Source organism: Tiliqua scincoides, chromosome 7, assembly GCF_035046505.1.
Source record: "Tiliqua scincoides isolate rTilSci1 chromosome 7, rTilSci1.hap2, whole genome shotgun sequence".
NCBI lineage: Eukaryota > Metazoa > Chordata > Lepidosauria > Squamata > Scincidae > Tiliqua > Tiliqua scincoides.
Window position 1 is genome coordinate 67,342,471 of NC_089827.1, and position 23,984 is coordinate 67,366,454.

The 23,984-nt window shown below is 46.4% G+C and overlaps 1 pseudogene; it reads left to right on the plus strand.

Moving 5' to 3' along the window:
* The first annotated feature begins 21,062 nt into the window (after positions 1-21,062).
* On the plus strand, positions 21,063-21,182 carry LOC136658234 (5S ribosomal RNA; annotated as a pseudogene).
* The last annotated feature ends 2,802 nt before the right edge of the window (positions 21,183-23,984 follow it).

The following is a 23,984-nucleotide window of genomic DNA, read 5'->3' on the forward strand; positions in this document are numbered from 1 at the left end:
AAGGTTGCAATCCTATTCACACTTACCAGGAAGTAAGCCCAATTAACTTTAATAGGACTTGATTCTGTGTGGACATGCATAGGATTGGCCCAACTTGCGCTGGAACAGGCAGGCTGAATGGCCTGAATTGTATCCAGTGCAAGTTAGGCTCAGCTGGAGCACAACTTGGGATTATTTTGCCCTTACCCCATGTCACGCGCTAGCAACCCCTATGGGGCTACTTGGGGCCAGCCCCTATGGGGGCTGACCCATGACGCCAGCCCTATGGGACCTCTACGAGGTCAGCTATTTTGCTAATGCAAATCCAAGCAGCCTGTGTAAGACTGATTGGGCCAGGAGTGGGAGTTAAGATGAGACGAAGGTATCTCTCCAACCCCATGCGCCCTCCTGCCTTGGCTGGCAGTTACTTACCCCTTCCAAGGCTGGATGCGGCCTCCAGGAACAGCGCACATCCTTGTACCGCTCAGCTTGCTCAAAAGGAGGTGTGAACATACTTTACGGCATGTTCATGACACTCCTGGGCCAGTGCAAGGGACTTGCGCCAGCCCAACACCTTCTCAGGATTGCATTTTGTATCATATATATCAATTTTCACAGATGATATCATGCTGTATACCTTTATATGAACATCTAGCATAAATTGTAACCATTAGGTACACTATGTGCCATTCGTTCATTAATCAGGTACTTAACTATGATTTTCATGCCCAGGACATGTCACTCAGTTATGGCTATGTTAAATTAGTTGAATTATTTCATCTTTATTATATAGGATGAGTTCCACTAGCCTGCCCTCCCATCATGTGCATGTGCAGACTTCTATGGAGGAGTAACCACTCTTGTGCATGGAAAGCTCTTGTAGACATCTATGGAGGAGTAACCACTCTTTGGAATTACAGGTATTGGTGTGTTATGGGATACCCTGAGTTTCCCCAAGCTTGGAAAGGAGTGTTTGTTTGTTTGTTTGAGTTTAGAAACTGCTGTCTGAAGGAGAAGCTGAACACAACATGTGCACCATGTGTTGTTGGTGCTGCAATTTGTACTTGTTTGGGTCCCAGCCATCACTTTTCCTTTGGGAATATTGCTAATAATGGGGATATGAAATGGTACTTTCTGATTTTAACAGAGCCTGGAAGATTTCTTAATATTAGTGCAACCTTGGTATCTGCAGGTCTGGCATCCACAGATTTAACTCACCATGGATGCCCGCGGATTCCAGGGTCCACTTTAAAAGCATTGAAAAAAACAAAAAAGTGTCACAATTGCTTTCCCTATTTTTGCATGGTCAAAAAGCACCATTTCTTAGCCTCTAGTGCTATTTTTAGGCTTCAAAGACCCATGCCTGGGTTGCATAATGCATTCTGGGACAACACTGGGAGGGGCCAGCAAGCTCTGTGTGACCTGGAAGTGTGTCTTTAAAGCCTAAAAATAATGTTGGAGGCTGAGTAATTGACCATGTGAACATAAGAACATAAGAACATAAGAACAGCCCCACTGGATCAGGCCATAGGCCCATCTAGTCCAGCTTCCTGTATCTCACAGCGGCCCACCAAATGCCCCAGGGAGCACACCAGATAACAAGAGACCTCGTCCTGGTGCTCTCCCCTACATCTGGCATTCTGACTTAACCCATTCCTAAAATCAGGAGGTTGCGCATACACATCATGGCTTGTACCCCATAATGGATTTTTCCTCCAGAAACTCATCCAATCCCCTTTTAAAGGCGTCTAGGCTAGACGCCAGCACCACATCCTGTGGCAAGGAGTTCCACAGACTAACCACGCGCTGAGTAAAGAAATATTTTCTTTTGTCTGTCCTAACCCGCCCAACACTCAATTTTAGTGGATGTCCCCTGGTTCTGGTATTATGTGAGAGTGTAAAGAGCATCTCCCTATCCACTCTGTCCATCCCCTGCATAATTTTGTATGTCTCAATCATGTCCCCCCTCAAGCGTCTCTTTTCTAGGCTGAAGAGGCCCAAACGCCGTAGCCTTTCCTCATAAGGAAGGTGCCCCAGCCCCGTAATCAGCTTAGTCGCTCTCTTTTGCACCTTTTCCATTTCCACTATGTCTTTTTTGAGATGCGGCGACCAGAACTGGACACAATACTCCAGGTGTGGCCTTACCATCGATTTGTACAACGGCATTATAATATTAGCCGTTTTGTTCTCAATACCCTTCCTAATGATCCCAAGCATAGAATTGGCCTTCTTCACTGCCGCCGCACATTGGGTCGACACTTTCATCGACCTGTCCACCACCACCCCAAGATCTCTCTCCTGATCTGTCACAGACAGCTCAGAACCCATCAGCCTATATCTAAAGTTTTGATTTTTTGCCCCAATGTGCATGACTTTACACTTACTGACATTGAAGCGCATCTGCCATTTTGCTGCCCATTCTGCCAGTCTGGAGAGATCCTTCTGGAGCTCCTCACAATCACTTCTGGTCTTCACCACTCGGAAAAGTTTGGTGTCGTCTGCAAACTTAGCCACTTCACTGCTCAACCCTGTCTCCAGGTCATTTATGAAGAGGTTGAAAAGCACCGGTCCCAGGACAGATCCTTGGGGCACACCGCTTTTCACCTCTCTCCATTGTGAAAATTGCCCATTGACACCCACTCTCTGCTTCCTGGCCTCCAACCAGTTCTCAATCCACGAGAGGACCTGTCCTCTAATTCCCTGACTGTGGAGTTTTTTCAGTAGCCTTTGGTGAGGGACCGTGTCAAATGCCTTCTGAAAGTCCAGATATATAATGTCCACGGGTTCTCCCGCATCCACATGCCTGTTGACCTTTTCAAAGAATTCTATAAGGTTCGTGAGGCAAGACTTACCCTTACAGAAGCCATGCTGACTCTCCCTCAGCAAGGCCTGTTTGTCTATGTGTTTTGAGATCCTATCTTTGATGAGGCATTCCACCATCTTACCCGGTATGGATGTTAGGCTGACCGGCCTATAGTTTCCCGGGTCCCCCCTCTTTCCCTTTTTAAAAATAGGCGTGACATTTGCTATCCTCCAATCTTCTGGTACCGTGGCTGTTTTGAGGGACAAGTTGCATACCTTAGTCAAGAGATCTGCAACTTCATTCTTCAATTCCTTAATAACCCTTGGGTGTATGCCATCAGGGCCCGGTGACTTATTGATCTTTAATTTATCAATGAGGTCTGAAACATCTTCTCTTTTAACCTCTATCTGACTTAACTCCTCGGTTAGGAGGGGCCGTTCGGGCAGCGGTATCTGCCCGAGGTCTTCTGCCGTGAAGACAGATGCAAAGAACTCATTTAATTTCTCTGCCATCTCTAAGTCTCCTTTTATCTCCCCTTTCCCTCCCTCACCATCCAGGGGGCCAACCGCTTCTCTGGCGGGTTTCCTGCTTCTAACATGTTTGAAGAAGCTTTTATTATTCCCCTTAATGTTGCTGGCCATGCGTTCCTCATAGTCTCGCTTGGCCTCCCCTATCACCTTCTTACATTTCTTTTGCCACAGTTTATGTTCCTTTTTATTCTCTTCATTAGGGCAAGACTTCCATTTACGGAAGGAAGCTTCCTTGCCCTTCACAGCCTCTCTAACTTGGCTGGTTAGCCATGCGGGCACTCTCCTGGATTTAGTGGAACCCTTCTTTCTTTGCGGTATACACCTCTGCTGGGCCTCTATTACTGTTGTTTTAAGCAGCCTCCATGCACTCTGGAGAGACTGGACTCTTTTTACCCTCCCTTTCAACCTCCTTCTAACCAGCCTCCTCATTTGAGGGAAGTCCGCCCGTCGGAAGTCAAGGGTTTTTGTTAGAGATTTGCTTGGTATTCTTCCCCCAACGTGCACATCAAAACGGATCGCAGCATGATCACTGTTCCCCAATGGCTCAGTAACGTTTACATCTCTAACCAGGTCCTGCGTACCGCACAAAATTAAATCCAGAGTCACCTGTCCTCTGGTGGGCTCCTTGACTAGCTGATCTAAGCCACAGTCATTTGGTCAGAACGCGGACCTCAAAGGTAGCGTTCTCTGAAGTGCTACCTGTTCCACGCGCAGGGCCAGCTAGGCAGGCGGAGATCAGGGGTCTCAATGCGTGGATGAGACGGTGGTGTAGGGAGGAGGGGTTTAGATTCGTTAGGCACTGGGGAACTTTTTGGGACAAGCGGGGCCTGTACAAGAGGGATGGGCTCCACTTGAACCAGAATGGAACCAGACTGCTGGCGCATAACATTAAAAAGGTGGCAGAGCAGCTTTTAAACTGATCCCTGGGGGAAGGCCGACAGGAGCCGAGGGGCATCCGGTTCGGGACTCCTCATCCCTATGGGATGAGGATGGGGAGGTTAGAGAACAACAAGACAAAGGCAGGGTAGGAGAAGAAATTGGGAAAGGTAGGGTGATGGGATGTGATAGACGGTTTGGCACAATGAGAGGATGCGGGGACAAAGGAGCGAATAAGCAGCCCATCCTGGGGCATTCCGTGTATATGTGAAGGTAGGGTGCTTTTTTGTTTGTTTTTGCAGTGCTTTTAAAATGGATCCCAGATTCTGTGGTAGACTCTGGCATCCATAGATTTTGATATACGTGGAGGGTTCTGGAATGGAACCCCTACAGATACTGTGGATGCACTGTATGTATATCTAACGGCACAACTTAGGGTTGAGAGATAAGGGAGCAAAGGACCATTTTTCCCCCTAATGGACAGTATGATTACCAACCTTCCTCCCCTTGGATCTGTTCATCACAAGCATAAAACTTATAAAAACTCATAGTTCCTGGAACCAACTTCCAGCATTAGGATTGCCAACTCTGTCAGTGCTGTAATATCACCATAGCATATAATCATAATGTATCCCATAGTCATAGCTGTAATTAAAGTGGTTTCATAAAGCAAAGTTAATTGTCTTTTGTTCTGTGTTGGTTCACTATTAGGGTTTCTTATTCTGCAGCCACCTGGGTGATTGCAAAGTTAAACAATGAGAACTCTAGCTGTGCTTTAAGGCATTATTACATTTTTTATAAAGGTGGATTTAATTAGTGCACAGGGGTAATTGGAAAGCCAGAATTTCATATTAAGTAGGCCTTATCAGATTAATCTACTGTATGAAACACAAATTCCTTTGCACCATCCAATGTTTTAATAGGAAAATTACAAACTCAAACCGCACATGGTAGAGAAATGTAATTAAAGTTCATATAAATGTACAATAGTAATTTAAACTTTCCCAAAGAATGTGCTAGGCTGAGTGCCAGTCAATTTGAACTGCATTTGGCAAGATGGATCAACTGGACCCATTTTCCATGTGTTGTTAACCCATTTCTTCCCAGCCCACATGTGTACACATTTGATCCCTGTTGCATATATGCAGCGTTGGTCAGAAATGGCTTAAGTAAGCCCATTGCATACTTAAACAATGAAGAAGTCCAAAAGTAATTCTCCTGGTTAGTGGCTAAGGCTGAAAACCTATAGTAGGTACTCACCTATAGTACATGAAATTTTTGCCAAGTAATCAAGCTCAAATTATCACTTCGCCTTATCTCTGGGTCAATCAGAGGGCAGAGCCTTTCAACTCTGAACAGTTTCATTTCTTGCTCAAGCAGGCTCATGTAGAGATCATTTGTTTCTATAGTAACTTTTCTGGGAAATTCCAGCCAAAGTTAACCTGTGAATTGAATTGCACATTCCCAGTTATGTGTTATGGGTTCTATGTTATATGTAGAGCTTCTAGCTTAACACACCAGACGCCTTAAAGGTGAATTTGATTCATGGTTCTCTTGCAGTGGTTCCCAACCCTTTTCATTTGTATATCCCTTGGCAGCCCATTTCCATAAATTGTACCCTTTGTATTAGCAAAATGTTTGTAATAATACAAGCCCTCATCTCCTCTCTGAAAACCCAGACTTCATGTATTCATCACATATTTTCTCTTTTCACCTGTTTGAAGAACAGAAGATTCTGCCTTTGCACTGTTTTGCACCAGAAGTGTGCTGAGAAATTCTGGGTGATTGATCACATTCCAAATTATGTTTCAGCTTTTTTACTGTGCTGGTTTTCAATCACTGGTTCATACATGAATTGATGACCAAAAACTAGCTATTGGTGGGGCTTTCACAGCCAACTAGCTACCTCCCTTCCTGCCTTGCAAGGCATTCTGGAGCATGGCCTGCCTTTTTCTGCCATTATTCCATTCTTTTTCAAGTACCCCTAAAGGTCCTGTTGAGTGTCCCTGAGAGTACATGAACACCAGGTTAGGAACCACTGTTTTACTTGTATGTTGTTTACAGTGCACTTACTCTGATAGTGTTTAGAAAAAGATGGTGAAGACCAGAATTTAAAAAGAATAAAAATGTATCATATGATATTTAACTATGTTTTTAATAAATTAGAGACTACAGTTCTTAGGTAACAATTAGTGGTGGGTTATTTTTCAGGATCTGGCTTTAGGTAAAATCAGACAAAACTATAGTCAGACACCCCCCTAAGTTTAACCCCCAACTTATCTGAGGGTCATAGAAAATTCCATGATTTTTGGCTCAAAACCTGCCCTCGACTTTTCTGTGGGATTGACTTATAGGCGGCTGTCTGCGGTGATTGCAATTTTCATTTTTGCCAGTATTTTTCTAAACAAAAGTGGGCAAACTAGCAAGCAGTTGAAAAGTCTTATCAGATGCAATACAAAATAAAGGAAGTTTTTATTTTGGACTAGTGCAACATAGTTTGCACTAGTGACAAACAGTTAGCAATACAAGATTGTTCTCTAGTGCTAGTAATAAAATTGCAGTGGGTTTTGAGGACAACTTCATGGCAATAGTTTGAATCAAAGAATCACACAATCATCTGGGAATCGAATCAAAGTTTAAATCAAAGTTTGATAGTTTGAATCAAAGAATCATCTGGGCGCCTTGTGTTTTTCACATAGCAACCCCCCCCCCCCCACAGACACACTGCTGTATATTAATATCTTTTGAAACAGAGAGAAATATCAAACAGTGGAAGCCCAATGGGGTGAGGCTGATGTCAGCCACACCATGTGCCACCCTCCGGAGGAGGTGACACCACACCACCCAAACCTCCGTTTGGTGATCTTTGGCCTGCTCTGGGCCTAGCTGCCTCCTGCTCTTGTTGACAATTGTGTTTTTGCCACTCGCCAGCAACACAAAAGCGACTAGCCCAGAATGAAACTAAATAATTGCTGAATGGAGCTGATCCAGAGCAGGGCTATTGAACGTGACAGCCCAGAAGGTCGGGGGAGATGTGATTGCATCATTACTTCACCCCCGAACATCTGCAATGCCAAATTCCTGCAGGTCAAATTGACATTCATCCCTGGGACACCTCAGATATCAAAAGTAGTGATTTGGAATTGGCTTGTTGAGTTGGGACAAAAGGAGAGTTGAGCTGAACGTTTTCAGATAAGAACGCCTCTCCGATGCCTCTCTCTGTGGCTTTCTGTGCTTCCTTTATTGCTTGTTTTAGTCATTTCAGAGTAGACATGCCCTGAATCAATGGGCTACTGGGGCTTGGTGAGGGAGTCTTTATTCTCTTCCCTCAGCCTTGGGTTCCCCCCCCCACCCACCCTATAACCACATTGTTCCAAGACTATAGCCATAAGCTTTCCTGGGAGTAAGCCCCATTAAACACAATGGTAGATAAATCTGAATAGACATGCATAGGATTGTGCTGTGTCCCACTAGACTCCATGGGGCTTACTTCAGAGTAAACATACGTCAAATCAAGCTGTAAGACTGCAGGGGCTTGGTTTGAGACGTTTATGTCTCTTTCAATTTCTCCTTATGTCCCTTTTCTACTTATTGCCCATATTTTTCTCAGGGATAAGACCCACAGGACTTTGTGGGGCTTACTTTGGACTAATCTTGCCATGATCACACTGTAAGTTTGCACCACTCCGTCATGGTTTCTGTTCTGCTCTTATTCCTCCATTCTCCATTCTCCTTTCTTTCCCCTTCTGGACTTCAAATCTTTCATTCTATTCAAATTGCATATGCCAATAAAGGTTTTGAATCAATCAATTCAAATTGCAAATGAGCAGTCTTCTATAGACTGGCTGCTCTTGGCAGTAAAAGACTATGCCAATGTGTTTAGCCTCACTAAGAAGCCCTAGGACCACTATGTTATCCATGCCTAATTGAGTTGAGAGTTTTTTGCCCCTTTCTTTCACTGTGTTAGTGACTTCAGGTTTAGTGACTGTGTACTTTGTACCCAGACCATATCTGCATTGAAAAATATTTGCGTATAACTGTCCCCAAGTACAGAGTCACAACAGTTATACTGGGATATTTAGATGCAGCTGGATAAAGTTTACTGTGCGAACAATCCTTTCGTTCACAACACTCAAGGGCAGTTTCCCCCTGCCTTGGGGACTTTCAGAAGCATAAAGGTGGGATGTAAATATTTTAAAACAATGCATCACTATTCAAAATCAAAAGCGGTTTGTTGTATGGTTTTGAAACAGGGGTGATTTCAGAGGTTGACCTCTGGCCAAGAGTGCATGACTAGAAGACCCATTTGGCCAGGCCAACACCTGAGGCTTGTGGTACCAGTTGCAGTGGTAGCATCCAATGGGCCATTAAGTGGGAGGGGGGTCTATGGGGAGCCCTGCAATTATTTTTTAAAAGCACATGTCCTTTACTCCCAGCTGTTATAACAACTATCAGTGGCGTCACTAGGGTTTGGGTCACCTGGTGTGGGAGGCCAGCATGTCACCCCTACGATGGACCTCTTCCCATGCAGTGGGTGGCACAATGCCCCAGGGGTTGGGCATGGTGATGTAGCATTGTCCTGCCCCTGCCCCTATATATATATATATATATATATATATATATATATATATATATATATATATATATATTTTGCTCTACCTTTTGATAAAATAGAGATATTTCAACGCGGTTGGTTTTATTGCATTCTGCATGAAATTATGCGTTATTTGATATATAACACGATAGCATTATTCAAAAATACCAAGATGTTAAAAATTTTGGCCAGTAGTGGTGTCACCGCCTATGCATGCCACTCGCAACCCCTGTACCCCCCCAGTGATGTCACTGACAACTATGACTCTAACTGAGTTTCACAAGAGTGAGAGAGAAGAATTGTTCAATGGCTTATTTCAGCATAGGAACACTGCATGCTGTGTGTCCCGACTGTTTTGCTGTTCTTAAAGGTTTCGGTGAGATTTCTGGGTCAAGAGAGGGCCAAAGTAATGGACAACAAGCCCACTCTGTTTAGGCACCTGAACTCTGCAAAGAGTGCTTTTTTTAACTCAGTGATTCCGTGACTGTCTTTTTACAGATTGTCATGTATTGTTCAGTGAAGCGAAAAAATGCCACCGTGCCAATCCCAGCCCTGTGTATCAGAAAGCTTCACGTACCTGAAAATGAAACATGGCACAGATTGCTGTCATTTAGTACTGCTCGGCTCTCATAAAAACAAAGCATTTAGAAGAAGCCAACAATTAAAAATGAGGACTGCGTTCTTTGACAATCAGTCCACGGGGAGTGGTGCTGCAGCTGTTTTGGCTATACTTCTGCACTTGGACAGCTTCTATTGTTAGCCAACCCACTGATCCCATCCCTTGTTGACCTTCCTGGAGCAAGCTCTTGCTTTCACAGTACATTTGCATCATTTATCCAGGAGATTTGACCACAAATCTTTGATTCTCACAACTGACTGGCTGAGGATTAAAGATTGAGGTGAGAAGCCCCTTCTTATAGGTGGCTCCCCCCTCTTCAGGGCCAGCCTGAAGTTGACTGATAGCCCCAATCTTATCTAGACTGTGTGCTCTGCTGCATCAGGCTGCCACAAAGCAGTTGTAAAGTGCTTTGCGGCGGCCCAAGCTGCCGGCACACTGGGGGACGGCTAGAGCCTTCCTGTGTGTGCCAATAGACTGACGGAGACCTCCCAGCAGAGTTAAACCTGTGCAGGGGCCAGGGTGGGGCAGGAGTAGGGTGGGGGAACAGCATGGAAGATGTTGAATGGGGCAGGGCGGGAGGAACGGGGCTGTGACAGGCTGGGGAGGCCGGATTGAACCTGGGAGGGGAGTAGGATCAGCAGTGGCACATGCCAAATCCTGACCCCCCTTTCCGGGCCTGATCTGCCGGCATGGAACAATTCAGATTTGTGCCAACAATATCACTGGTGCAAGTACATGTTGACCCATCGGGGCCACTGGAGCTTACCTTGGGGCAAAATGATACATATCCCCTTACTGTGTTGATGTTGAAAGGGAGGGTAAAAAGAGTCCAATCTCTCCAGAGTGCATGGAGGCTGCTTAAAACAACAGTAATAGAGGCCCAGCAGAGGTGTATACCACAAAGAAAGGAGGGTTCCACTAAATCCAGGAGGGTGCCCGCATGGCTAACCAGCCAAGTTAGAGAGGCTGTGAAGGGCAAGGAAGCTTCCTTCCGTAAATGGAAGTCTTGCCCTAATGAGGAGAATAAAAAGGAACATAAACTGTGGCAAAAGAAATGTAAGAGGCCAAGCGAGACTATGAGGAACGCATGGCCAGCAACATTAAGGGGAATAATAAAAGCTTCTTCAAATATGTTAGAAGCAGGAAACCCGCCAGAGAAGCGGTTGGCCCTCTGGATGGTGAGGGAGGGAAAGGGGAGATAAAAGGAGACTTAGAGATGGCAGAGAAATTAAATGAGTTCTTTGCATCTGTCTTCACGGCTGTTATGTATGTGAGTATTATCACCTGTGGGAAAAGCAACAGGTTATATGTGATTGGCTGTCCAATCAAGAGGGATGTAGGCTTGTTGGAGTTGTATATATATCTGGGGTATTTGTGTATGTGTGTGTGTGTGATTTTAACTCATTGGAGTAGGAATAAACTATGATGGAACTTTTAATCAAGTCTACTGATGCGTGAGACCCACTATATAACACTGGCGAGGAAGGTGGGATACAGTCTGAGCAACTGGAATTATTACGAGAGATAACGATGGCCATTCAAGGACAGATGGAGGTATTTGACCCTGCATTCCCTGGACTGTGGGACAATTATGCAGAACGTTTGGAATTTTTTTTAGAAGCAAGAGGAATTACTGAGGCTGCTTTGAAAAGGGCAGCTCTGCTAAGTGTTTGTGGGGCTGCCACATTTGAAATTGCCCAAAGTTTGGTGGCACCAAATGAATTAAGGACTACTTCCTATAGAGACATTATGACTCTTTTAAAAAGTCATTTTTCACCTCTACCCTCTTGGATTGCACGGCGTCATGCCTTCTACAAAAGAAATCAGGCAGCTGGGGAGCCCATCCCTGTGTTCGTAGCTGCTCTTCATCAGTTGGCATGGAGGTGTGAGTTCCATAATTTGGAGGAGTCACTCCTTGATAAATTTTGTTGTGGGGTAAGAGATATAAAACTACAGCAGAAGTTATTTGCAAAAGAGGAATTGACCTTCCAAGGAGCTCTCAAAGAAGCTTTGTCCTTCGAAAAAGCTGAGGGCATTACAGAACAATTACGTCCCTCCCTTAAGCCAGCTGTAAATCATTGTGAGGAGGCTGTTTCTGAAGGTGCCGATAGGGGAGAGGTGTTACAAATTCATCGAGAAGGACTGAGACGGAGTAACCATCATAGAGTACCAGCTTCCCGACTAAGGGTTCGGCAAGATTCTGAGATGCCTAGTCAGGGGTTTTGTGCAAGCTGTGGGGAAGCACATGAACGTCAGAACTGTCGTTATAGGAATTTTAAATGTAAAAATTGTTTAAAGTGGGGACATTTAGCGCGAGTTTGCCGCAGTAAGCCAGCAGGGGGAATTCCCCTGGTAGTAGGGGGCAGTAGAAGAGAAATCCATCAAGGGTCCATCCTTCAGGAGGAGCTTTATACTACTTCCATTTATCCTGTGCAGAGTATTAAGTTGACCACTAGAGAAAAAATACATGTGATGGTGGAGATTCAAGGGTCCCCGTGTAAAATGGAGGTAGATTCAGGGTCTGCAGTTTCCATCATCTCTATGGATACCCTTAAGTGCCTTTGCCCCCAAAATGGTCCCCGGTTGGAATCTGCAGGGTTATTGCTTACTGATTTTCAAGGAAATCATGTCCCTGTTCGGGGTGTGGGCAAATTTAGAGTCCGTTATAAAGAATTTGATGGGCTTTTGGATTTGGTTGTTGTGGAAGGACGCCGTACTAGCCTGCTGGGATTGGCCTGGTTTGGCCCATTGGGTATTCAGGTAACTGGGGTTCAGAGTATGGGCCAACAGGATCTAGAGGCAGTTTGTAAAGAGTTTGCCCAGGTCTTTGAGGAAACTCTTGGTTGTTATACAGGTCCCCCAGTGTCTTTACAGTTAAACCCAGCTATGTTGCCCATACGTATGAAGGCACGGCGAGTTCCATTCGCACTAAAGTCCAAGATAGAGGAAGAACTAGACCGTCTGGTTGAGCAGGGAGTTTTGGAACCCGTGTCACATGCACGATGGGAGACACCTATTGTCACCCCCCTTAAACCAAATGGGGATGTAAGGATTGGTGCAGATTACAAATGTACTATTAATAAGGCCCTGCAGCAGCATGCATATCCAGTCCCAGTTGTTAGCCATCTCTTGACCTCTCTTGCAGGTTCTAAGGTTTTTGGGAAATTGGATTTAGCTCAAGCTTATCAGCAGTTGCCTGTTGATGAGGATACGGCAGAAGCCCAGACCATTGTGACGCACCGGGGTGCATTTAAAGTTAAGCGCCTTCAATTTGGGGTTTCTGTGGCACCAGGAATTTTCCAAAATTTCATGGATACACTTCTGAAGGGAATACCTGGGGTTATTCCTTTTTTTGATGATGTATTGATAGCAGCGTCATCAGATAGTGAATTTATTGGTCGTCTGCGGGAAGTTCTCCGTCGTTTTCATTCAGTGGGATTAAGGGTTAAAAGAGAGAAGTGTATTTTGGGGACATCAAAGGTGGAGTTTTTGGGGTACCTTATTGATGCAAATGGGGTACACCCTGCTCCCGAGAAGGTGCGGGCTATTGTGAATGCTCCACCTCCTACATCTAAGCAGGAACTACAGGCTTTTTTAGGACTTTTAAATTTTTACCATTCTTTTCTGCCTCATAAGGCGGCAGTGGCAGAGCCACTCCATTGCCTTTTGGATAGAGGGGCTCCATGGGTTTGGGGTCAATGTCAGGAGGTTGCCTTTCAAGAAGTGAAGAGACTACTTACTTCTAATTCCTTATTGGCTCATTTTGATGAGTCACTGCCTGTGGTTTTGGCATGTGATGCTTCCCCTTATGGTATTGGTGCAGTTCTTAGTCATAAACTGCAGGATGGCTGAGAGGCACCTGTAGCTTATTATTCACGGACCTTATCCCCAACTGAGCGAAATTATGCTCAAATAGATAAAGAAGCCTTAGCAATAGTGGCAGGGGTTAAAAAATTCCATGATTATTTGTATGGTCGTTGTTTTTCCATTATAACAGATCATAAGCCCCTGTTGGGCCTTTTTGCCCCTAATAAGCAAACACCACAGATTTTGTCCCCTCGCATATTGCGGTGGTCTATTTTTTTGTCAGCTTATCAGTATTCTTTGTATTATCGACCAGGGAAGGCTATTGGACATGCAGATGCTCTTAGTCGTCTGCCATTGCCTGTTTCCGGACCAGATCCAGCTCCAGCATATGGTATTATGCTTCTAGAATCCCTCCCAGAACCACCATTACATGCTTCTGTTGTAGCTTCGTTTTCTGCTAAAGATCGTATTCTTTCCCGTGTTCTTAACTGGGTTTGGAGGGGGTGGCCAGGAGGCAATATAGATGCAGAGTTTAAAGCATATGTTACTCGCCAGACTGAGCTTTCAGCCCATAAGGGTTGTCTTCTTTGGGGTAGTCGAGTGGTTATCCCCCCAAAATTAAGAAATCAAGTTCTGGAGGCTTTACATGAAAATCACCCGGGTATTGTGCGAATGAAGGCATTGGCAAGGAGTTATGTTTGGTGGCCAGGAATAGATGCTGCCATAGAAGAATGGGTAAATCGTTGTAGAACATGCCAGGAGTCCCGGCCAGAAGCCCCGAGAGCACCAGTGCAGCAGTGGGAGACCACTCGCACTCCTTGGTCCCGGGTACATATAGATTTTGCAGGGCCATTTCAAGACCAGAATTTCTTTTTATTAGTTGATTCATATACCAAGTGGCTGGAAGTTATACCAGTCACAGTTATGACTTCTCGGGCAGTTGTTAGGGCCCTTCGTAGGATTTTTGCTACCCATGGACTACCAGACACTATTGTATCAGATAATGCTACACAGTTCATGTCTGCAGAGTTTAAAGAGTTTATAGGCAGGTATTTGATTCGCCATGTGACATCAGCCCCTTTCCATCCATCCACGAATGGCCAGGTAGAGAGGATGGTGAGGACTACTAAGGAATCTCTGTCTCGTATTATCCAGGGTGATTGGGATCATCGGCTGGCAGCATTTCTTTTTAGCCAGCGAGTGACCCCTTGTACTACTACAGGTCGTAGTCCAGCTGAACTTTTAATGGGACGGCGTTTGACAACCCGTTTGGACAGATTGCATCCTGATAGAACGACTGATAAGCTGCCAACTGCGGAGACACAAGAGCCAGTACGCAGCTTCAGTCCTGATGATTCAGTTTATATCAGGAATTATGCAAATGGCCTGGCATGGATTCCAGCGACTGTTTCTCGTGCTACGGGTCCAGTTTCATACGAGGTGGCCATCCCAGATGGGAGGATTTATCGTCGTCATCTGGATCAGATGCGTCGTCGAGTGTCTGATTCAGCGCCAGTGACATTGTCCCCTGTCCTCAGGGATCAACAACAAGATGTGCCCAGTGCAGGTGCCAGTCAGGACGCTACATCTCAGGAATTGGAGCCTTCTCCAGTTCCACCTGGACCCACTGATGTTAGGGCACCTTTTGAGAGTCCTCCTACAGTGACATTATCGGCTCCAGAGAATACTCAAGAGCTGACAAGGGAGACTGAGGCTTCAGTCCCAGTGTTGCGTTGCTCTGTACGAGAGCATACACGACCTAGATATTTGGAGGACTATGTGTGTTGATTCTAAACAACCCTTGGGGGGAAGGGGTGTTATGTATGTGAGTATTATCACCTGTGGGAAAAGCAACAGGTTATATGTGATTGGCTGTCCAATCAAGAGGGATGTAGGCTTGTTGGAGTTGTATATATATCTGGGGTATTTGTGTATGTGTGTGTGTGTGATTTTAACTCATTGGAGTAGGAATAAACTATGATGGAACTTTTAACCAAGTCTACTGATGCGTGAGACCCACTATATAACAATGGCAGAAGACCTCGGGCAGATACCGCTGCCCGAACGGCCCCTCCGGACCAAGGAGTTAAGTCAGATAGAGGTTAAAAGAGAAGATGTTTCAGACCTCATTGATAAATTAAAGATCAATAAGTCACCGGGCCCTGATGGCATCCACCCAAGAGTTATTAAGGAACTGAAAAATGAAGTTGCAGATCTCTTGACTAAGGTATGCAACTTGTCCCTCAAAACGGCCACAAGAAGATTGGAGGATAGCAAATGTCACGGCTATCTTTAAAAAGGGTAAGAGGGGGGACCCGGGAAACTATAGGCCGGGCAGCCTAACATCTATACAGGGTAAGATGGTGGAATGCCTCATCAAAGATAGGATCTCAAAACACATAGACGAACAGGCCTTGCTGAGGGAGAATCAGCATGGCTTCTGTAAGGGTAAGTTTTGCCTCACGAACCTCATAGAATTCTTTGAAAAGGTCAACAGGCATCTGGATGCGGGAGAACCCGTGGACATTATATATCTGGACTTTCAGAAGGCATTTGACACGGTCCCTCACCAAAGGCTACTGAAAAAACTCCACAGTCAGGGAATTAGAGGACAGGTCCTCTCATGTATTGAGAACTGGTTGGAGGCCAGGAAGCAGAGAGTGCGTGTCAATGAGCAATTTTCACAATGGAGAGAGGTGAAAAGCTGTGTGCCCCAAGGATCTGTCCTGGGACCGGTGCTTTTCAACCTCTTCATAAATGACCTGGAGACAGGGGTGAGCAGTGAGGTGGCTAAGTTTGCAGACGACACCAAACTTTTCCGAGTGGTGAAGACCAGAAGTGATTGTGAGGAGCTCCAGAAGGATCTCTCCAGACTGGCAGAATGGGCAGCAAAATGGCAGATGCGCTTCAATGTCAGTAAGTGTAAAGTCATGCACATTGGGGCAAAAAATCAAAACTTTAGATATAGACTGATGGGTTCTGAGCTGTCTGTGACAGATCAGGAGAGAGATCTTGGGGTGGTGGTGGACAGGTCGATGAAAGAGTCGACCCAATGTGCGGCGGCAGTGAAGAAGGCCAATTCTATGCTTGGGATCATTAGGAAGGGTATTGAGAACAAAACGGCTAATATTATAATGCCGTTGTACAAATCTATAGTAAGGCCACACCTGGAGTATTGTGTCCAGTTCTGGTTGCCGCATCTCAAAAAAGACATAGTGGAAATGGAAAAGGAGCAAAAGAGAGCGACTAAGATGATTATGGGGCTGGAGCACCTTCCTTATGAGGAAAGGCTACCGCCTTTGGGCCTCTTCAGCCTAAAAAAGAGACGCCTGAGGGGGGACATGCTTGAGACATACAAAATTATGCAGGGGATGGACAGAGTGGATAGGGAGATGCTCTTTACACTCTCACATAACACCAGAACCAGGGGACATCCACTAAAATTGAATGTTGGGAGAGTTAGAACAGACAAAAGAAAATATTTCTTTACTCAGCGTGTGGTTGGTCTGTTTAAGTCTTGCCCATACTGTGACACTGCTGTGCAGGAACCGTAAGGCAGTCACTTCAGGCAGCCGTGGGAGTGCCCACTTTCATCCCATCATCTGCTCCCCTCCTATCACTACTCAAACTGGAAAAGGAAGTTGGGAATGGAAGCGATGGTGTAAGAAACAAGAATGGTGGCTAGAGCTCTAGTAAATCACACTCCTCTCCTCTTCCTCCACACTTTCTCTTCCTCTCTGCCCCTTCTCTGTTATCTACTCCAGAATATGGGTGGAGCAGAGGTGGGCGAATCACCAGGTAAAGAGCTGCAGCCCTTGAATCACCTCTTCAGGTGGCAGGAGATCTGAATCCAGCCCTGCTGTTCTCTATAAAGCAGAACGTTTGTTGCTGGTTGATGCTGTTAATGAACGGTTTCACTGTGGAAAGGCACCCTAGCCTGTATAATTGCTGGTGAAATCCTGTCAATCATTATATCTGTATACCTGATAGCTCCACCTGAGGAATTTCTTCCTGTCATTTGGCTGATCATAGATCCATGGAGATTCCATCAGAAGTCCTCGAGCCGTCTTAGGTTCTCTTTTCAAGTGGAACCTATGAAAAAAGATACGTTTAATCACAATCCAAATGTGATGTACTAATGACCTTTCCCTTAATACAGGGCAAGAGTCTGAACATTAAATAATTGAATTGCCTTTAAGTGCAATTATTTTAATTTTTTTTTTTTGTTCTTACAAAACTTTGATCTCGTTGTTTTACCGCTAACAAAAGGCAAGGTCATATGAGCAAATGTGTTCTTCTTTCATATCGCTGAAATTATAATGCAAGAACGGCAGAGATAAAATGTGCTTTTACTGCCACGCTATAGATTAGTTCAAGGGTAATCAAGCAACTTTCAGTCCTCTGAATTCTAATGAGAACAAATGGAAGTAGTCACAAGAAAACCAAACTTTGGGAACTAAAAAGGGAGGCTCAAAAAGAGTACGTGACCCCTATCAACTGAGCTCTGCTATTTCACTGTAGTGGAAACTGTTTAGACTGTCACTGGGCAACAGATCTTAATCAACTTCATTGGTGTAATTTTTCAGACATAGCTCATCCATCTGTAAACAGATTGCACAGGAAACGGATCAGTTCAATAAATGCATGGCTGATTGGAACCATACCTACTGGCCCGATTCCCACACCACCACGTGTGAAAGGGTCCTGTGTGTCAGCCTACTGCATGTACCCAAATGCACACACTCTCATAGGAACAATGTAAGAATATAAGACCATAAGAAGAGCCCTACTGGATCAGGCCAAGGGACCATCTAGTTCAACTTCCTGTATCTCACAGTGGCCCATCAGATGCCTCGGGGAGCACCAAGACCACAAGAGACCTGCATCCTGTTGCCACGTCCTTGCAGCAGGCATTCAGATATAGCCTGCTTCTAGAACCAGGTGGTATACCCATGAACTTGTGATGGAAATTTTCTCCATAAAATCATCCAATCCTCTTTTAAAGACATCTAGACCAGATGCCATCACCTATCCAGTGGCAAGGAGTTCCACACACTGTTCAAGAAACATTTTCTTGAGTCCGTTCTAACTCTCCTGACAGTCAATTTTAGTGGTGTCATCAGTATTGAGAGTTGAGGACACCAGATTAAATGTGCAGGAACATAAGGGTGGTCGGATGTACGTTCATAGGTGCCGTACACATGGCTTATTGGATGTATTGGGACAGGGCAGTGAGCATGAACTCAGTTCTCTCCTCCATGCATTAATTTGCATGAGTGACTGAATACAGCTAAATTCAAGTGCAAGGCAGTGCAAGGCCCTTTGCAGCGGTATGAAAGCCAGGCTGCCTAGACGCTGCATCCTGCCAGGCTGTTTCCAGAAACAAACAAAGGTGGCATGCTCAACAGGGGCTCCTGGAGGCTCTGCTGCTCTCAGTAAGTTGGTGGTGGGGAAGAGTTGTGGGTGAGATTTGGGGAGAAGGGGACGTTTTGATGCACAGAAGGCGTGTATCTCAGTGGTAACAGCATATACCTACCCCCTTTATGAATTTGCCCCACCCATTTCTCTCCTCAAACCTATTGCCAGCTATATGGCTGGTGTAGGTCTGAGGAGAACCATAGGCCACCAGGAGGTCTGCACAGAGATAAGTCAAAATATTTCTACTTCCCTCTGGCAGGCTTCCTGAACATCCCACCCACCACTGAATGCAGCACACGTTCCACTGGCATGCCAACGCTGTCATTAATGGTGGGAGATAGGACTGGGCTGCTAGTCAGCTGGCCCAGTACTATTTGTTGCCTAGCATTCAGGTGGCGGAATGTGCTTTATGGTGTCACAAGTGGTGTTCCAGCAGTGCATGCAGCCACATGCTTTAGGGCTGTTGCCGCAGACAGTGAGAAGGGCTCTCCCTGCTGCTGCAGCAGCTGTTGTAGCAAAGAGCAGCTCCACCAATGGCAGGAGCAGATTGGGGTGGCAGGATCAGGGGAGAGCTAGGCTGTGTCAGAGGCAGGATGGTGGCACCAGGCACAAGCAAATTGTCCCAGACGCTATCCCCTCCGGAGCCAGCCAACACGATCCTTTTGTCTCTTCAGACTCGAACCAGTTCAAGAGCTGTTGTAGGTCCATACAAGGAGACCTACTGGCAATTACAGGGCTTATGGAGGGGTGAGGGGAAATCTTGTCCCTTACTTTTCCCCAGACTCCCAATCACACACACCCCAACAGCATCCAGTGGAGCCTGTTTTGGCACTGCTGTGTGTTTTGGCGAGGAGAAAGATCAGAAAGGGCTGTAATACTGTAGAGTAGCTAAGGGGAGTCACAGGTGTTACAGTGCCACCCCCATAGTGGCCGCCGGTGTCCTGCGCCCCTCGCTCACCCCCATGCCTCCTCCAAATGTTCAAAGCGCTCAGAAGGCCTTCTAAAGGCATAAATATGTCACTTTTGGCTTCCCCTGAAAACCGGAAGTGACGTTCTAAGGCCTCCCAAAGGTCTTAAAAGACCTTCTGAAGAGGTCTTGGGAGACCTGGGAAGTTGAACTTGGGAGACCTGGGAGACCAAGTGCAACCTCCCCAGGCATGAGAACACCCTCTGGTTGTGGCCGGAGCACAACTCCAGTCGCATTTGGAGGGGGTGTGGTGGGGGTGAGCAAGGGGAGTGGCCTTGGAAGGTGTGCCCCAGGACATCATTCCTTCTAGCTGTCCTGCTGCTGAGTTATCTCACTGCCTCCCTCCAGCGGCAGTGATGGGAGAGAGTAAGCCCATACTAAATCAGTATTCTTCTCACACCTGGGATGTTCTATCCTTGCAGCCAATTCCTGGGGTTCCTTTCTAATTCCATCAAAACATTTTTTTTTTTTTTGGGGGGGGGGTATTTTCCTGTGTGCCTCTTCCTGATTTGGAATGGTGCCCTATCTTCTTCTTTAAAAAAAGAAAATTTGCATTCTCTGCAACACAATGTGACATGCTGCTTCTAGATAACTGTTTTAATTACTTTTTAATTTAGAACCAGACATATAAATCCCTATAGCAATAGGATAGCAGAAATAATTTAAAGGCAATTAAATGAAGCAAGCTTTGGATTCTTGGATGATACTGCAACTTCTTCTTCTCTCTCTCTCTCTCTCTCTCTCTTTTGTAAGGGGGGAAAAAAACCTGCTTGTAATTAGACTTTGTTTGGTTCTTCTATTTAATCAAAATTCACTTAAAGCTCCTTGAAGAGATTTGATATTCCCTCCCAAGTTTGATGTGGAACAACAGCCACAGACAATTGCCAAAAGAATGATTGGATACATTTATCTTATTTATAATTTAATGTTGTCAGAATAAGTTTTTTTAAAAAAAACAAAACAAAACTATAAGCAACATTCTCTGAATACTAGAATGTGTGTGTGGTGTGGGGGCAGGGAGCTAATGAGATCAACCTGGAATGCAGACCCCTGAACCCTAAATAGTGTGAGAACTACATACATTGAAACCATCATTAACCATCAACAGCATCTTCAACCATATAGTTGCCACTGATGAGAAGAAGAAAAAAAGGCTGGCTCCCATCAGCCTGTGAATCTTGTCAGCATGAAAATAAGCATTATTATTCACTAACATCTACAGAAGAAGGTACTGTTGGAGCCAAACTAGCCCTGATGTGGGAGATCCAGCAATGGTTCACTGGTGGACTCTCATGTCTGTCCCCCTATATGGTGTCTCCCAGGTTTATCCTGCAGAGCCCTTATCTCTCCATTTGAAGCCTTTATTCCATCATTTCTTGCATTCTTATATATTTGCTTTGTTTCGATAAGGCCTTCTAATGACAACCCATCCATTGGCTAGATGTACCCATGGGATGCATGGGTTTACAGTTTACAGCAACTGTTACCCTGCACATGCCCGATCTTGTCTGATCTCGGAAGCTAAGCAGGGTCAGGCCTGGTTAGTACTTGGATGGGAGACTGCCTGGGAATACCGGGTGCTGTAGGCTTATACCATGATCTCAGAAGCTAAGCAGGGTCAGGCCTGGTTAGTACTTGGATGGGAGACCGCCTGGGAATACCAGGTGCTGTAGGCTTCTACCATAGTCTTTCAAGACTGAAGGTTGCCAACCAACCATGGGATATTCTCCCTGCCCTGCATCTCCTAGCTTACCCCTTCAGTTGGATACTACTCTTCCTCCTTCCAAGCTCCTGTATGGACAGTGGTATGAAGAGCAGGCACTTCTGGCTCCCAACAACTAGCAAGCCTGTTCTTGTGCTACCGTTCGGGGTGGGTTTGTTCCCCTGGCCTCCTTTGCTTTCTGACTACTTGTAATTTTCACTATATCTTGAGTACCCTAATGGCCCGATCCTACTGAGCCAGTGCATGGGTAGAACACATGTTCTGCCAGAGCATGCTGTCAGAAAAGCACCATCAAGCACTTTGCAATAGCACTTCTAGCTGGTGTGCTGACGGGAAGGCCAGAGCCTTCCCGCATGCACCGGCACGGAGGATTCCTACAGGATCAGGCAGGAGATGGAGGGGGGAGGGGTGGAATGGTATAGGAAAGGGTTAAGAGGGGTGGATGGATTGTGCTTGGGAGGGGGCAAGGATTGGCAGTACCAGCATGTACATTCCCCTTCCTGGGTCCAATCCACCTGCATAGATCAACTTGGAGTTGCACCAGCAATATTGTTGGTACAGGTCTGAGTTGACCCATAGTGGCTGCTGGAGTTTACCCCAAGGAGAACTCCAGCAGCTGAAATTCCTCTGTGGGATGCAGTGGAGCCCTCACCGGCACCGTTGTACCACCGTTTGGTTGGGATTGGGTTGTTAGTCCCTGAAATATGTACTGGTTCCTTTCTGGAAGACTGTCTAGAAGTTGGATCATATGTAGATCCAATCTCCTGGCTCTTCCAGGTTCAGTACCATTGTGCCTGTGCAAAATCACCACAATAGATGATGACCAGTGTGAAGGAGTCAACACATTAACCAGTACATATTACCTGCATGTTCATAACTTGGATGTCTGTATCTATGCAGTCTCTTAAAACAAGGCCAGCAGTACTTTGCCCTCCGTTCTTTAATTTCCAGATTGGAAGATTGATGAACTCATGGGAAAGATCTTAGTAGGGAGCTGTGATCACAGTAGGAGCTGTGATTGGGAACACCTGTGTCTGGTCTCGGGACTGACGAGTGGCTGCTTTCTCCCTGCAGGTAACCTGCATAAGCCTCTGGCGTGCCAGAGGCGCGAGCCTTTGGCGCGAGCCGAAGGGCAAGAGCCAAAGGGCTCTTGGCCCGTGGCTCTTAGCCTGGGGCTCGTGCCCTGAAGACCAAGGCTCCCTTCCTGGCTGACGAACTGAAGCAGTGGTCGGATTATTCCTCCCCTCCTGTTTAAGGCAGGGGAGAGAGGAGCAACTGAAATCTTTAGGGCAGCACAGTCTTTTTGCAGCAGAGGATTGGCCTGTGAGACACCCAGTGCTAGGCCTGCCTTGTTTTTATCTTTTTGTAAGCAGTCCTGCTGGGTGTCTCTCTCTGTATAGGCCAGTCTCAGAAGGTGGGCCTTGCCACATGTGTTTCTTTTTAGGAGGGAGCTCAGGGGAGGGGAGGGGTGCCACTATCAAGAGAGTGACGGGCCACGGGAGATATGGCGGTGGGAGTTGGACAGGCCGTTACAGGAGAAGGAGAGTTCATCATAGGCAGATCATCTCTCCTTCTGGTCCTTCCCCTAATTCTCGGATGCCTGGTGGTCTTGGCGGTGAGTCCCTGGATCTGAAGCTGCTGCTTTTGAATGCCAGGTCGGTGAATAATAAAACCTGCATCATCCGGGATTTAATCCTGGATGAGAAAGCCGACCTGGTATGTATTACGGAGACCTGGTTGGACATGGCAGGAGGAGTTAGTCTCTCTGAACTCTGTCCTCCAGGTTTTCAGGTGTTGCAGCAGCCAAGATTGCAGGGACGGGGAGGGGGAGTTGCAATGGTCTATCGTGAGTCCATCTCCCTTGCCAGGTGCCCTGTCCAGCAGTTTGCTGGGTTCGAGTGCCTGCATGTTGTGTTGAGAGGACCGGACAGGATTGGGATTCTGTTGGTGTACCGTCCGCCCTGCTGCCCAACAGTCTCCCTGCCTGAGCTGACTGGGGTGATCTCGGGGGTGGCATTGGAGGCCCCCCGCCTATTAGTGCTGGGGGACTTCAATGTGCATGCCGAGGCACCTGCGTCAGGTGCAGCTCAGGATTTCATGGCCGCCATGACAACCATGGGCCTGTCCCAGAAGATCTTGGCCCCAACACATACTGCAGGACACGTGCTGGACCTGGTGTTTACAGCTGGGCATGGGGGCAGTGATCTGGACGTAGAGGAGATCAAGATCACTCCGTTGTCATGGACAGATCACTTCCTGGTAAGGTTTAGGCTTGTTGCGACTTCCTACCTCCGCAGAGGCGGGGGACCGTTTTCTATGGTCCGCCCCCGGAGGCTAATGGATCCTGAAGGTTTCCTGAGGGCTCTGGGGGATTTCCCCACTGCCAAGACTGGCGTCTCATCTGAGGCCCTGGTTGACCTCTGGAATGGGGAAATGACCAGGGCAGTGGATGAGATTGCTCCGGAGCGACCTCTGCCACGTCGCAGACTCGGAGCGGCTCCTTGGTTCACTGAGGAGCTGCGAAGGATGAAGCGGCAGGGCAGGCGTCTAGAGCGACGGTGGCAGAAAACTCGGGATGAATCCGACCGGACACGGAGTAGAGCCCATTACAGAGCCTATTCCGTGGCGGTGGTAGCAGCGAAGAGATCGTTCTTCTCTGCTACCATTG